This window comes from Lathyrus oleraceus, chromosome 1, assembly GCF_024323335.1.
Source record: "Lathyrus oleraceus cultivar Zhongwan6 chromosome 1, CAAS_Psat_ZW6_1.0, whole genome shotgun sequence".
Classification (NCBI taxonomy): domain Eukaryota; kingdom Viridiplantae; phylum Streptophyta; class Magnoliopsida; order Fabales; family Fabaceae; genus Lathyrus; species Lathyrus oleraceus.
Genome location: NC_066579.1, coordinates 93,534,835 through 93,547,807, shown reverse-complemented (window position 1 = coordinate 93,547,807; position 12,973 = coordinate 93,534,835).

Sequence of the window (12,973 nt, the reverse complement as noted above, 5' to 3'; positions counted from 1 at the left end):
GATGGATCTAACTATGACTATTGGAAACCTCGAATGGTAGCCTTCCTAAATCTCTTGATAATAAGGCTTGGGAGACTGTGTTAACAGGCTGGGAACATCCAGTAGTTACTAAGGAAGGAGAAGCCACAACTGATAAGAAGCCTGAAGAACAATGATCCAAGGAGGAGGATGATCTAGCCCTTGGAAATTCTAAAGCATTGAATGCTATATTCAATGGAGTAGACAAGAACATCTTCAGATTGGTTAACAACTGTGAGGTAGCTAAAGATGCTTAGGACATTCTAAAGACCACTCATGAAGGCACCTCTAGAGTAAAGATGTCTAGATTGCAACTGCTCACTACCAAGTTTGAAAATTTAAGGATGAAAGAATATGAAAATATTCATGAATTTCACATGAATATCCTTAAAATTGCTAATGCCTCAGGAGCTCTGGGAGAGAAGATGTCAGATGAAAAGTTAGTAAGGAAAATACTCAGGTCACTCCCTAAGAGATTTGCTATGAAGGTGACAGCCATAGAAGAATCTCAAGACATCTCAAATATGAGAGTTGATAAGCTAATTGGATCCCTCCAAACATTTGAGATGGGAATGTGTGATGGATCTGAAAAGAAAGCCAAGAGCATAGCCTTCATGTCAAACACTAAAGGGGAAGATGAGGAAGGTGGTCAAGATAGTGATGAAGATTTGGCAAATGATGTAGCAATGCTGGGAAGACAGTTCAACAGACTTATGAAAAAGATCGATGTGAGATCTAAGACAAATGTAAAGAACATCGCATCTGACATCCGTAAATCCAACAATGTTGGAAGTAGAACAAGGTCAGATGAAAATCCCAAAGAAGGAACAGGAGTTTAGTGCCATGAATGTGATGGGTATGGTCACATTAGAACTGAATGTTGGACCTACCTCAAGAAACAGAAGAGGAGTCTTGCTGCCACTTGGTCTGATGAAAGTGAAATAGAAGAGGCTGCAAATCTTGTGACTGCCTTGACTGGAAGATGGGGTTCTGATAAAGATTCAAGTGATGATGAAGTAACCTTTGAAGAGCTGGCCACTACCTACAGAGAGTTGTGTCACAAAAGTGCAGAAGTGTGCAGACAAGTTGAAAGCCAGAAGAAATTGATAGCTCAGCTGGAAAATGAGAAGGCAGAACATGTGGAAACCATCTCCAAGTTGAAGTCTGAAGCTGTACTCTTGAATTCTAAACTGGATGAGATGACCAAGTATGTAAGAATGCTTAACAATGGATCTGACACCTTAGACAAGATTCTCCAGACTGGTCAAATAACAGGAGACAAATCTGGCATTGGGTTCAATGAATCTAAGGCTGAGTGCAGTTACAATGATGGCAAACCTGCAATGTCACATCACATGTCACAACATCATAAGGGAAAACAGCAGAAAGGGAAACACCAAAAATGGAGATGTTATTACTGTGGGAAGTTTGGCCACATAAAACCCTTCTGCTATAAGTTGTATGGTTACCCTCAGCCTGCTCATTTTCAACCTAGACCCAAACATCACAGACCTGTCAATAAAAAGCAATGGGTTCCTAGGACTAATGTTACAAGTCTGATAGCTCACACTTCCTTCAGAGTTTCAGCCAAAGAAGATTGGTATTTTGACAGTGGGTGCTCCAGACACATGACTGGAAACAAAAACCTGCTGACTGGCCTTCATCCTCATGCCACAAGTTATGTAACCTTTGGTGATGGAGCAAAGGATGAAATCAAGGGGATTGGTAAGCTTGATTGCTCTGGAGTTCCTGACCTTGACAATGTCCTACTTGTTAAGGGATTAACTGCTAATCTAATAAGCATCAGTCAACTGTGTGACCAGGGTCTAAATGTAAACTTCACTAGAACTGAATGTCTGATCACTAACAAAGAAAATGAAGTGATCATGAAAGGAGTTAGGTCTAAAGACAACTGCTATATGTGGAGTTCTCAAGAAACTAGTTACTCTTCAACGTGTACTTTGGCCAAAGAAGAAGTGAAAATTTGGAATCAAAGATTGGGCCATTTGCATCTTAAAGGTATGAAGAGGATTATATCTGTTGAAGCTGTTAGAGGAATTCCCAACTTGAAAATTGATGAAGGAAAAGTCCGTGGAGAATGTCAGATTGGAAAACAGACAAGGATGTCACACCAGAAGCTCAAACATGACACCACTACCAAAGTTTTGGAACTCCTCCATATGGATTTGATGGGACCCATGCAGGTAGAAATCCTTGGTGGGAAGAAGTATGCATATGTAGTGGTGGATGACTTCTCAAGATACACCTGTATCAATTTTATAAGAGAAAAGTCTGATGTTTTTGAAGTCTTCAAGGATCTTTGTCTAAAACTTCAAAGAGAAAAGGAAAGTTCAGTTATCAAAATTAGAAGTGATCATGGGAAGGAATTTGAGAACAACAAATTTGCTGAATTTTGTTATTCAGAAGGAATTCATCATAAGTTCTCATCTCCCATTACTCCCCAGCAAAATGGTGTGGTGGAAAGAAAAAATAGAACTCTTCAAGAATCAGCCAGAGCTATGATTCATGCTAAGAAATTGCCCTACCATTTTTGGGCTGAAGCCATGAACACATCCTGCTATGTTCACAACAGAGTGACATTGAAGAAAGGGACTCCTACAACCCTATATGAAGTCTGGAAAGGAAGAAGACCTACAGTCAAATACTTCCATGTATTTGGTAGTAAATGCTATATCTTGACTGATCATGAACAAAGAAGGAAGATGGATCCCAAAAGTGATGAGGGAATATTTATGGGCTACTCAACAAACAACAGAGCATACAAAGTCTTTAATTCCAGAACTCATGTAATGATGGAATCTATCAATGTTGTGGTTGATGACCAACAGACTGATGTCACGGACGATGTCGAGACACCTCTGAATGATTTCCCAGCTGACTTGTCAGACAAAAATAAGAGAGTGAACCTCCCCAAGCTAAACCTGAAGATGACAAAATCAACAAGGGACCCTCTATCATAGTTCATAAGGATCATCCCAAAGATCTCATTATAGGAGATCCAAATAAAGGGGTCACTACTAGATCAAGGGAAGTGATCTCACATGGCTGCTTTGTGTCCAAGATTGAACCTAGGAATGTCAAGGAAGCCTTGACTGATGAGTTATGGATCAATGCCATGCAGGAGGAGTTAGGTCAATTCAAGAGAAATGAAGTATGGGAACTGGTTCCTAGACCTGAAGGAGTAAATGTCATAGGTACAAAGTGGGTATATAAGAATAAATCTGATGAACAAGGGGTTGTTACTAAAAACAAAGCAAGATTAGTAGCACAAGGATATACTCAAGTTGAAGGAGTGGACTTTGATGAAACATTTGCTCATGTAGCTCTCCTTGAGTCCATTAGATTATTGCTTAGAGTGGCATGTATTCTGAAATTCAAACTGTTCCAAATGGATGTAAAAAGTGCCTTCTTGAATGGCTACTTAAATGAGGAAGTATATGTTGAACAACCTAAAGGATTCACAGATCCAAATCTTCCAAAGCATGTGTACAAATTGAAGAAAGCCCTCTATGGGTTGAAGCAAGCTCCTAGGGCCTGGTATGAGAGACTCACATTGTTCCTCACTAACAATGGATACAGGAAAGAAGGTATTGACAAGACCCTATTTGTGAAGAATGAAGGAGGGAAGCTCATGGTGGCACAAATATATGTAGATGACATTATGTTTGGTGGGATGTCGGATAAGATGGTTGAACATTTTGTTAGACAAATGCAGTCTGAGTTTGAGATGAGCCTTGTTGGAGAGCTGACCTACTTTCTTGGGCTACAAGTCAAGCAGATGGAAGATTCTATCTTTCTATCTCAAAGCAAATATGCCAAGAACATTGTGAAGAAGTTTGGCATGGAGAATGCAAGTCATAAAAGGACACCGGCTCTTACACATGTGAAAATCTCCAAAGATGAAAATGGTGTCAGTGTAGATCAAAGTTTATACAGAAGCATGATAGGTAGTCTGCTATATCTCACAGCAAGCAGACCTGACATTGCATTTGCTGTAGGGGTTTGTGCTAGATATCAAGCTGAACCAAAAGTCAGTCACATAAACCAAGTGAAGAGAATACTGAAATATGTCAATGGCACCAGTGACTTTGGAATGTTATATACTCATGGATCTGGATCTATGCTGATTGGTTACTGTGATGCTGACTGGGCTGGAAGTGCTGATGATAGGAAAAGCACATCAGGAGGATGTTTCTTCTTGGGGAACTATTTGATATCATGGTTTAGAAAGAAACAAAATTTTATGATACATGAAAATGATTAATAAAATTCAAATAGATTTTTGATGATAAATCAAATGATCATGAATTTATTTTTCAAAATGCATAATGAAAAAAAAATACAATTTTAGTCAATTTCTTCAACTTGTAAAATGTTGATTTTATGTTGACTTTTTTACTATAATGCATATATGCATGATTATGGTGACTTTATTTGATGATAAAAATGCATATGACTAAAAATGTAAAACTTGACAAATAGACATGTATCAGATGAATTTAAAATACACGGACAAATTTGGGGTATGACAACCGGTAATCTTGGAGCTTTTGAAGTAGAAGAGGAAGCCGTGTTTATGAGATTATTTCTTCATTATTTGATTGGTAAGGCTAAACATTGATATCTAGACCAACCAGTATAAATCATGACTAACAGGAATATTCTTGAAGAAAAAATCATGAATCTGTTTTTTCCGCATAACAAGTTCTTAGATGCAAATGATGCAATGTCCATCATTGATCAATGACACTCAATGTCCATCAAGTCCACTATAACAAAGGTGTTTTACAATGGAAAGCTGGTATTCTCGAGTTAGGAATGAATGATGCGATCCTGGCTCAGAATAAGTTACTAACTCAAATAGTGAAGAACTTACCAAGCAACTTTCAAAACTTCCATAACAATTTAAGCAGATGCATATGACACTGGCTAAACTGTAACGAATTTCATTTTATGACCTTTGCACTGGTGATCATCCTACAGGCATTTATCTCCCAACTATTGAAAAAGTGAATTACATGGGTAACCAACAATAAAGGCAAGCATCATATCAAGGAAATCAGAGATGGCAACATGGAAACAACACAAATTATGGTTAAGGTTGGAGACAAGATATAGGGTCATCAAAAGGCAGAATCCTTATCAAAATTTCAATCAAAATCCACCACAATTGGACAACACTTCAAAGATGGAAGACACTTTAACTCAGTTGATGCTGAAGCTAGCGGAAATATACCCAAACGTATCGCACGCTCGAACATACAACAGAGTCGCCATCGAACTTTATTTATCCCCAAAGGGATGGGAAAACATCAATAAAACCTGAGAGAAAGAGATATGTTGGGTAAGGAAGTCGGTTATGCAAGGGGAAGGTATTAGCACCCCAAACATCCATGGTACCCCATCGGAACCGTTTTGATTGTTCTAGCTCAAATAGGTGTGATATCTAAAGATTACTCATAAAAAGATGGGAAAGAAAGAGAAAAAGATAAAGTGTTCGGTGAGGATTGGGTCTCTCATGCCTACGTATCCTCATAGTGCAATGAGGAATTCAAAGCTTCGTAGTTCAAGGAACTAGAGGCGGGAGGTGAAAAGGAGTGTGATAAAGATATGGTATGAACCAAAGAATTGAGTGTTTTGAACTCCAACAAGGGCGAAAAGATGAACCCAAAAGTAAGGTGGTTGATACCAATACACGGGCTAGTAGGACCGTCGCCATAGGGTATAGCCAAAAAGACGATGAAATAGGTGTTTGGGCATAGTCCCAAACATCTCTTGGTTCACAAGGTGACGCAAGAAGGAGCACAAAGAGGTATTGTGTTTGGTTCAAAGATAAATGGTATATCACATGGGGTGAATGAATGTAGATTACGAAGGTATCATGGAGATGAACGGAATGAAGTGACCAAAGTCACAGAATTGAATATTAGGAAATAAGTGATTGAAGAAGTATTGTTTGAAACCGAAAGGTGAAAGTATATTGGAATCCATAAGAGAAATGAGATTTGTACCATAGAGGGAAAAAGCTTTAACCGATACGTGGACTAGTAGGACCGCCACTATTTCCTACTAGTTAAAAAAGAAGGAATTAAGTGTTCGAGCATAGTCCCAGACAACTCTAGGTAGAAATGTGGACTTTACGTTAGGCGTCCCAAAATGGTGTATATGGATATCCAAAAAAAGTGTATTTCGATGTCAAAGGAATAATATGTCACTAGGTGAATGATTTGTGATCGAAGGTAGATAATGGATAGTGAAGTATATGATTCATGCCCTAAGGTGGAAGAGGAATATATAGAAGTATGCTCATCAAGGATTCGCATCCTCGTGCCTGCGTATTCTCATTATGTAATGAGAAATTCAGAGCAATCGTAGTTCGTGGAACCACGAGAAAAGAGAGAGATACAGTGATGAAAAGTATGATTTGTACCCACAAAATGGTATCAAAAAGGTATTTGTCCAAGCAACTGGGACTCACAAGACAAACCTAATTTCAGAGATTAACTGCCATGAAACAATGAGAGAGAGATATTTGTCTAAGCAACAGGGACTCATAAGACAAACACCAATTTAAGGAATGATTGCAGTACTGTACAGTACAAGGAATAGTGTATCACTGGATGGGGAACAAACAGTTTGATATCAAATAAGAATCGTATCTTGAATCCAAGACGGAGATAGACTCTGAATCGAAGAGCAAGGTAGGTATTTACCAATATGTGGGCTAGTAAGATCACCACTATAGGGTAAAGCCAAAAAGAAAGACTGAATTAAGTGTTTGGGCATAATCCCAAACAACTCTCGATTGATGAGGTGGATTGTCGTTAAGACGTCCTAAAAAGATAAACAAGGAGTCCAAGGAGAAGTATGATTGATCTCAAAATGATGGTATAACTTGAATGAATGAAGAATGATTGATTGATAAATAGGGTAGCTCGCGAAGAATCAAGATTCTCCTGCCTACTTATCCTTATAGTGCAATAAGGAAATCAGAGCTTTCGTAGTTCAGCCCACTACGGCTGAAAACAAAGTGATTGAGGAGGCGAGAGAAGAGTGATTGGTATGATTGATTGAAGTGATTAGAATGAAGGATGAATTTATAAGAGACTTGACAGTCGATTGATAGGAATCACACTAAAGTCTATGAATAAGGGCGAACGCTTTGAATATTTGGGGCCTACGCCCCATACGCAAAGTCGCTCTATACGAGGATAGGAGAGACTCCGTCTCGTCATTCCATATTACTTAAGGCTCTTTCCGCATGATACTTCTCTTAACTGACAAGTTGTTGGTGAAGAATCTTCGTTGTCGATCCTTGTGTTGATGTTGATTTTGTATGAAGAAGACTTGGTAGTTTAATCGATTCGTATTGTACTAAAGTCTATGAATAAGGGAGAACGCTTTGAATATTTGGGGCCTACGCCCCATATGCAAAGTCGCTCTAGACGAGGATAGGAGAGACTCCGTCTCATCATTTCCTATTGCTTAAGGCTCGTTTCGTACAATTTGAATCGTATTTACCAAGTGTTGACCTTTGATTTATCTTGTATAATTCGTTGCTTGATGTGACTGAGGATGCCTTAATTGAGGATCTTGACTTGAGGCTTCGAGCTCCACAGCTTAGAATAAAAGTCTTATTAAGTGACCAAGGGTCTTTTGATCACTCAATTTAGACTGTGAGATTATACAAGTTCAAAGGATTTAATTGATCAAAATTGCTTTTGATCAATTTAAATCGGAGGGTTTGAAATGATTTAGAAAACTAGGTTGATCTTGATCTAAAGGTTAGAAATGAACAAACTATTCTAATGGATCATGTTATGATTTATTAAAGTTAATTAAAAAACCTATGTTAAAATCCTAGGGGAACATGCAATTATGGGTCAAAATGACAAAATAACCCCTAAGGGGTAAAATGGTCCATTCACAAAAATATCCAATTAGGAACAAAAGATTATTTCCAATTAAAGTCTAATTAGAAACTACAAGTTGATTAACTCCTAAAATTTACTTTAACTTAATGTTCAAGAATTAACTAACACCATGGGTCAACCATTTTGAAAGCTGGACTTCGCGCGTTCTACCTCACGGTCTCATCTGAATCGGAGTCCTATTATGGGCCACCGCGTCGGCCGACGCTCCCGGCGGCGGTGGCCACCAAAATCAACGATTGACCTATCAAAATGTTCCTTTTTTCATGCTCTGCCAGAATACTCGATTGATTTCACACAATCGGACCTCTAAATCCCTAACCGCAACCATTCAATCCAAGAACCCTAACACACTCAAACCTAAATTAAATATTGAACTCCATGATTCAAAGCATCAAGGATGAGGGCTTTGAATCCTCTCATTACCCTCTACATACTGGTAACCAAGAAATGAATAAATGTGAAGGTTCTCAGAATTACCTTGTCGGAGTTGGCGACGGTGACAATGAGCTTCCAGGTAATGTCTTTCAAAGCTTGTTCCTTGTATTGGTCACGCTTTCTTCTTTTCCTTGATTCTTCGTCTTATGGATTGAGAGTGAGAGAGTTTGAGGAGGTTTAAGCACGAACAGATTTGAAGCTCTAATGGTGAGCTTCAATTGTTTATAGAGAGTGTGTGTGGTGAGGGTGAGAGAGAGGTTCCAATTGCTTTCAATGGTTTTCAGAATGAGAACTGCCAAGGCCAATAAATGATGGAGGTGATGTTAATTTATAGGAGTTAGCTTTGGATTAGTGTAGGTTTGGAGTTAGTTGTGATTTAGGTTTGGAACTAGCTTAGGAAACAGTTAGAATGAACTCAGTGAGTTCAATTGGTTAACTCACTGAGTTAGAGGTTAGTTGGTGCAATTCAAGTTGGTTAGCTCATTGGTTAGTTGGTCGTTTTTGAGTGACTGGTTGTAGCAGGTTATACCTAAGTGACATTGGCCTTGAAAATTGATCTCTAACATGTTGAACAGGTTTCTTTCTATTTCCAATTGTTAGTGATTTGTGGGCAATGTTATGTTATGTTTACCAATGCTTTACAAGCTCAAACTTATGTATTCTGATTTCTCTTTGTCTTTCATACAACCCCACTGGTTTTACTGCAAAGTTGCTCATGTTGTCCATTGCAGGTTTTGGGCTTGAGTGGAGAAAAGCATAACAAGAAATTCATTGAACCAAAGTAGTTAACCTCCCGATGGTGCAACTTGGTCATGGCTTGTGATGTGTTTGCTTGGTCTCATTCTCCTGTTTTAATTCCTACTCCAAATTGGCTAGACATCTTAGCTGATAGTTGATGAATGCTTGGAACAGGTAATGTGAACTGAAGTGCATCATGTTCTTTTAGCCATTGATGGTGAATTGTTTTTGTTGGTTTATGCAGTAGTCACAGTTGTTGATAGATGAAACATCATGGTGGGATAGGGATCTTTGTTAGGCTGGTGATGTTGCTATTATGTATTGCTACGAATGTTGGCATTGTGTTGCAGGGCTGTTATGGTTTGCTGAACAGGGTGTTGGTGTTGGCATAGTTTTAACATTGCTTGGCACACTGCAAGGTTAGGCTTATGAATTGATGTTGTGAATGGTTGGTTCAACTCTGGTTTAGCTTTGCTCAGTCATAATGCTTTGGAAAATTAAGTTGAATTAATGATGTGTGGTTTAATTCCAATTTTATTGACTTGATGATCCTGTAGGCTTTTGTTTAGCTAGTGCAATGATGGTGCTTTTGCCTTTACCTTGTAGGATGTTTGGCCAATGTTTATGCTTGGTTGATGATGAACAAGGATGTTGGTTTTGTGTTTGCAGGTGTTGGTTGTGGTTGAGTTGCAGGGTAACAAGCATGCAGGTAACAGTTTAAATGCAAGCTCACTTTGTTAGTTTTAGGTTTTGTCCTGATAGGGTTTATCAAATGCGGGGCTAGTGAAAATTAGTGTAGTGCTTCTGGACTTAGCCTTATGGTGCTTTGAGCTGCAGGATTGATTTGACCTTTGGTGCAGCAAGGCAATGGGTTGACATGGAGTTCTCTGCAGGCCATTTGCTTGCATTTGTTGCATCTAACTTGGTCTAGTTGCACTACAGATCAGGCTCTCCCTTATTGAATGAAATGTGGTTGGCTTAATGGTTGTATGCAGGGTCTACTCCAGGCTTACCAGCTTACTGCAAAAGAGGATGTACAGGCATGCTGCAATTACATTCTGATACATCTCAGGTTTGGCCATACTGTTGCATTTGATTTGTAGATTTGTTATCAATCATGTTGGTGTTAGTGAACTGACATGTTTAACCGTTTGTTGGCATGTTCCATGACAGGTTCAAGGCTGGACTGGTGTGATGGAGTATTATGGTGCATCATTGTCCTGCTCCTATTTGAGAATATGCCAGTTGGTTTTTGTAGGATGCTATAGGATGATGACAGGATGCAAGTGTAAGGCTTGTCATGGTAAGTTCAAGACCGAATCCAAGTGCATTGTTTTGTCCATTTGGTCAATTTATGTGTAGTATTTGATTGTGTGATTATGATGCTTGGTTATGGTGAATGCAGGACCATGCTTATCAAGGTAGAGTTATGGTTGGCAAGGCAAAAATGACCAAGTCATGGCATGGTATGCATGATTTTAAAAATGGGCCAAGTTACTTGGAAATGAAGAAACAAGGAAAAAGCACATCAACATGATCTTTAGATGATGAATCAAGGCAAAGTGGGTTAGACTAGGTCTTAGGTGGTCAAAAAAGGGTGAGTTGACTTTGATCAAAGTTGACCAAAAGTCAACATTTGGTCAAAGTTGTCAAAAGTTGTATTTTTCCATGTAATGATTAATGTAGTGGATTGTAATGGTTTAAATGGTTTGAAATGGATTGAAAATGGTTTGAAAATGGTTTTCTCTTTGTACACGTATGCTTGATTTTGAAATGAAATGAACATGACTTGACTTGTAAAATGGAATGAACACATTACATGGTTTATGTACATAGCTATGACTTGATGAAACAAGGCTAAGGTTTGAATGATACATCATTCATGGGTTAGTAGACATAACCTTCAATTGGATTGTGATAATAGGTTTTAGTTGCTTGGGCAGACACAACCATGAATGCACCAATAATCCATGTATAAAACAACAAGACTTCGAGACTAAGATGGATTAGATTCAAGACCAATGACCAAGTGACACCAAACCAACATAGACCAAGTATTTGAAATGATCAGGTGGAATGACATGAATGGGGCCAAGCATGGAAGTTAAGGAACCATAGGCTTGAGCCAAGATGGAAGGTTATGGGGGATAAGGATCAAGGTGGTACCAATCAATCAATGAGTGACCAATGGATGAGATTAGGGTTTTAGATGGCACCAGATGGAAAGTCAGACTACAAATTCCATCAAGACCATTCTTTCCTTGATTAGGGTTACATGAAGCATGCTCTTCAACTAAGGTCTTTGAACCAATTAAGATGCTTCACAAACAAATCCTCAATGGATGAACCCTACCAATAAGGGTTTTAGATAGCCAAGAAAAAGCCCAGAGGAAACCTGTAAAGCTTCATGACCATATCATCAAGCATTAGGGTTGGAAGGCCTTAAGGATTACCTAGATACCCCCTTGTTGAATCCATACCTCCATCATTAAGAGATTAGGGTTTTGAAGGCCCCTGAGCTTTGATGAAAGTCTAAGTCACACCTTTTAAGTTAATACACAAGCAAACTCTGGATCCACAAGCCAAGAACTTTGAATCTATGGTGATCCCTTAATGGAGTGAATGATGCTTATGCATGAGTTATTAATGTATGCAATTGATCCCCAAGTCAAGTAGTTGGGTGGAAATATGAAAAGAGGGGGAGACAAATTTTGGGGTACAACAGATGCAAATGTATATTACAAATAAAAAAACACTGATGTTTTTATAAATAATCTTTAAATGCAAGTTGGGCAGATTGCAAAACAATTAGTTGATCAACAAGGAGGAACTTTCACAGCCAACACACAAACCAATCTAAGGGAGCATTGTAAAGCAATTACAACTCTGAGTGGTAGATTAATTGAAACTAGAGTTGGTGAGAATCAACAGAAATAGAGAATTATTGTTGAGACAGAAGAGAATCAAGAGGAAGAGCAAGAAGAAAATGAGAAGGATGTGAAAGAACAAAGTAAGGAGGAAAAATTTGTTGAAAATGAAAAGAATAAACGGAAAAATCAAAAGGAGGGAAAAGAAACAATGAAGGGTCGGCTAGTGAAAATTTATGTATCCCCAAACTCATGTAAAGAGAGACAAGGAAAGACAGTATTTGAGGTTTCTGGATGTCCTCAAACAATTGCAAATCAATATTTTGTTCGCACAAGCTTCGAAGCAGATGCCGACATACTCCAAGTTCATGAAAGAGATCCTTACAAAAAAGAAATGGTATACGGATGAGGAAACTATTAAGTTAAACACAAGCTATAATGCCATTATTTGAAGAACCCTTCTGCTAAAAGAGGCAGATCCTAAGAGAGTTATGTTACCTGTTACAATAGGCAACGTAAATAAGAGGTAGATCCAAATTATGATGTCGGGAAGTTAGTATGTTCCCCCAAGGCAAACCTAAAGCCCGACCTTGTTTGGCATCCCTCCAAAGCCCAATCGTTATTAGCACCTCAAATGAAAAATATTTACCATAAGGCTTAATCATACTTGGCACAATCCATAGACCACATACTTTCATATCCCCAACAACCCGAGCATACATCGACATTTTACATACATAACATTGCATCATAGTTTACTCTTTAAAATGGGGCATGTCCGTTTAGCATAAGCCACATTCAAGTCTTTCTCAAAAGCAAAGTTTCTTATGAATATCCTCAGGAGATACATCTGGCAGGATTCCCTCAAATTTTTTCTTCCCAGTCGTTTCTAGGGATTCTCATCGCCTTTTGCATGGGAAAAGTATGCCCATGTTTCCGCTTACCTTTTGTAACTTTCCT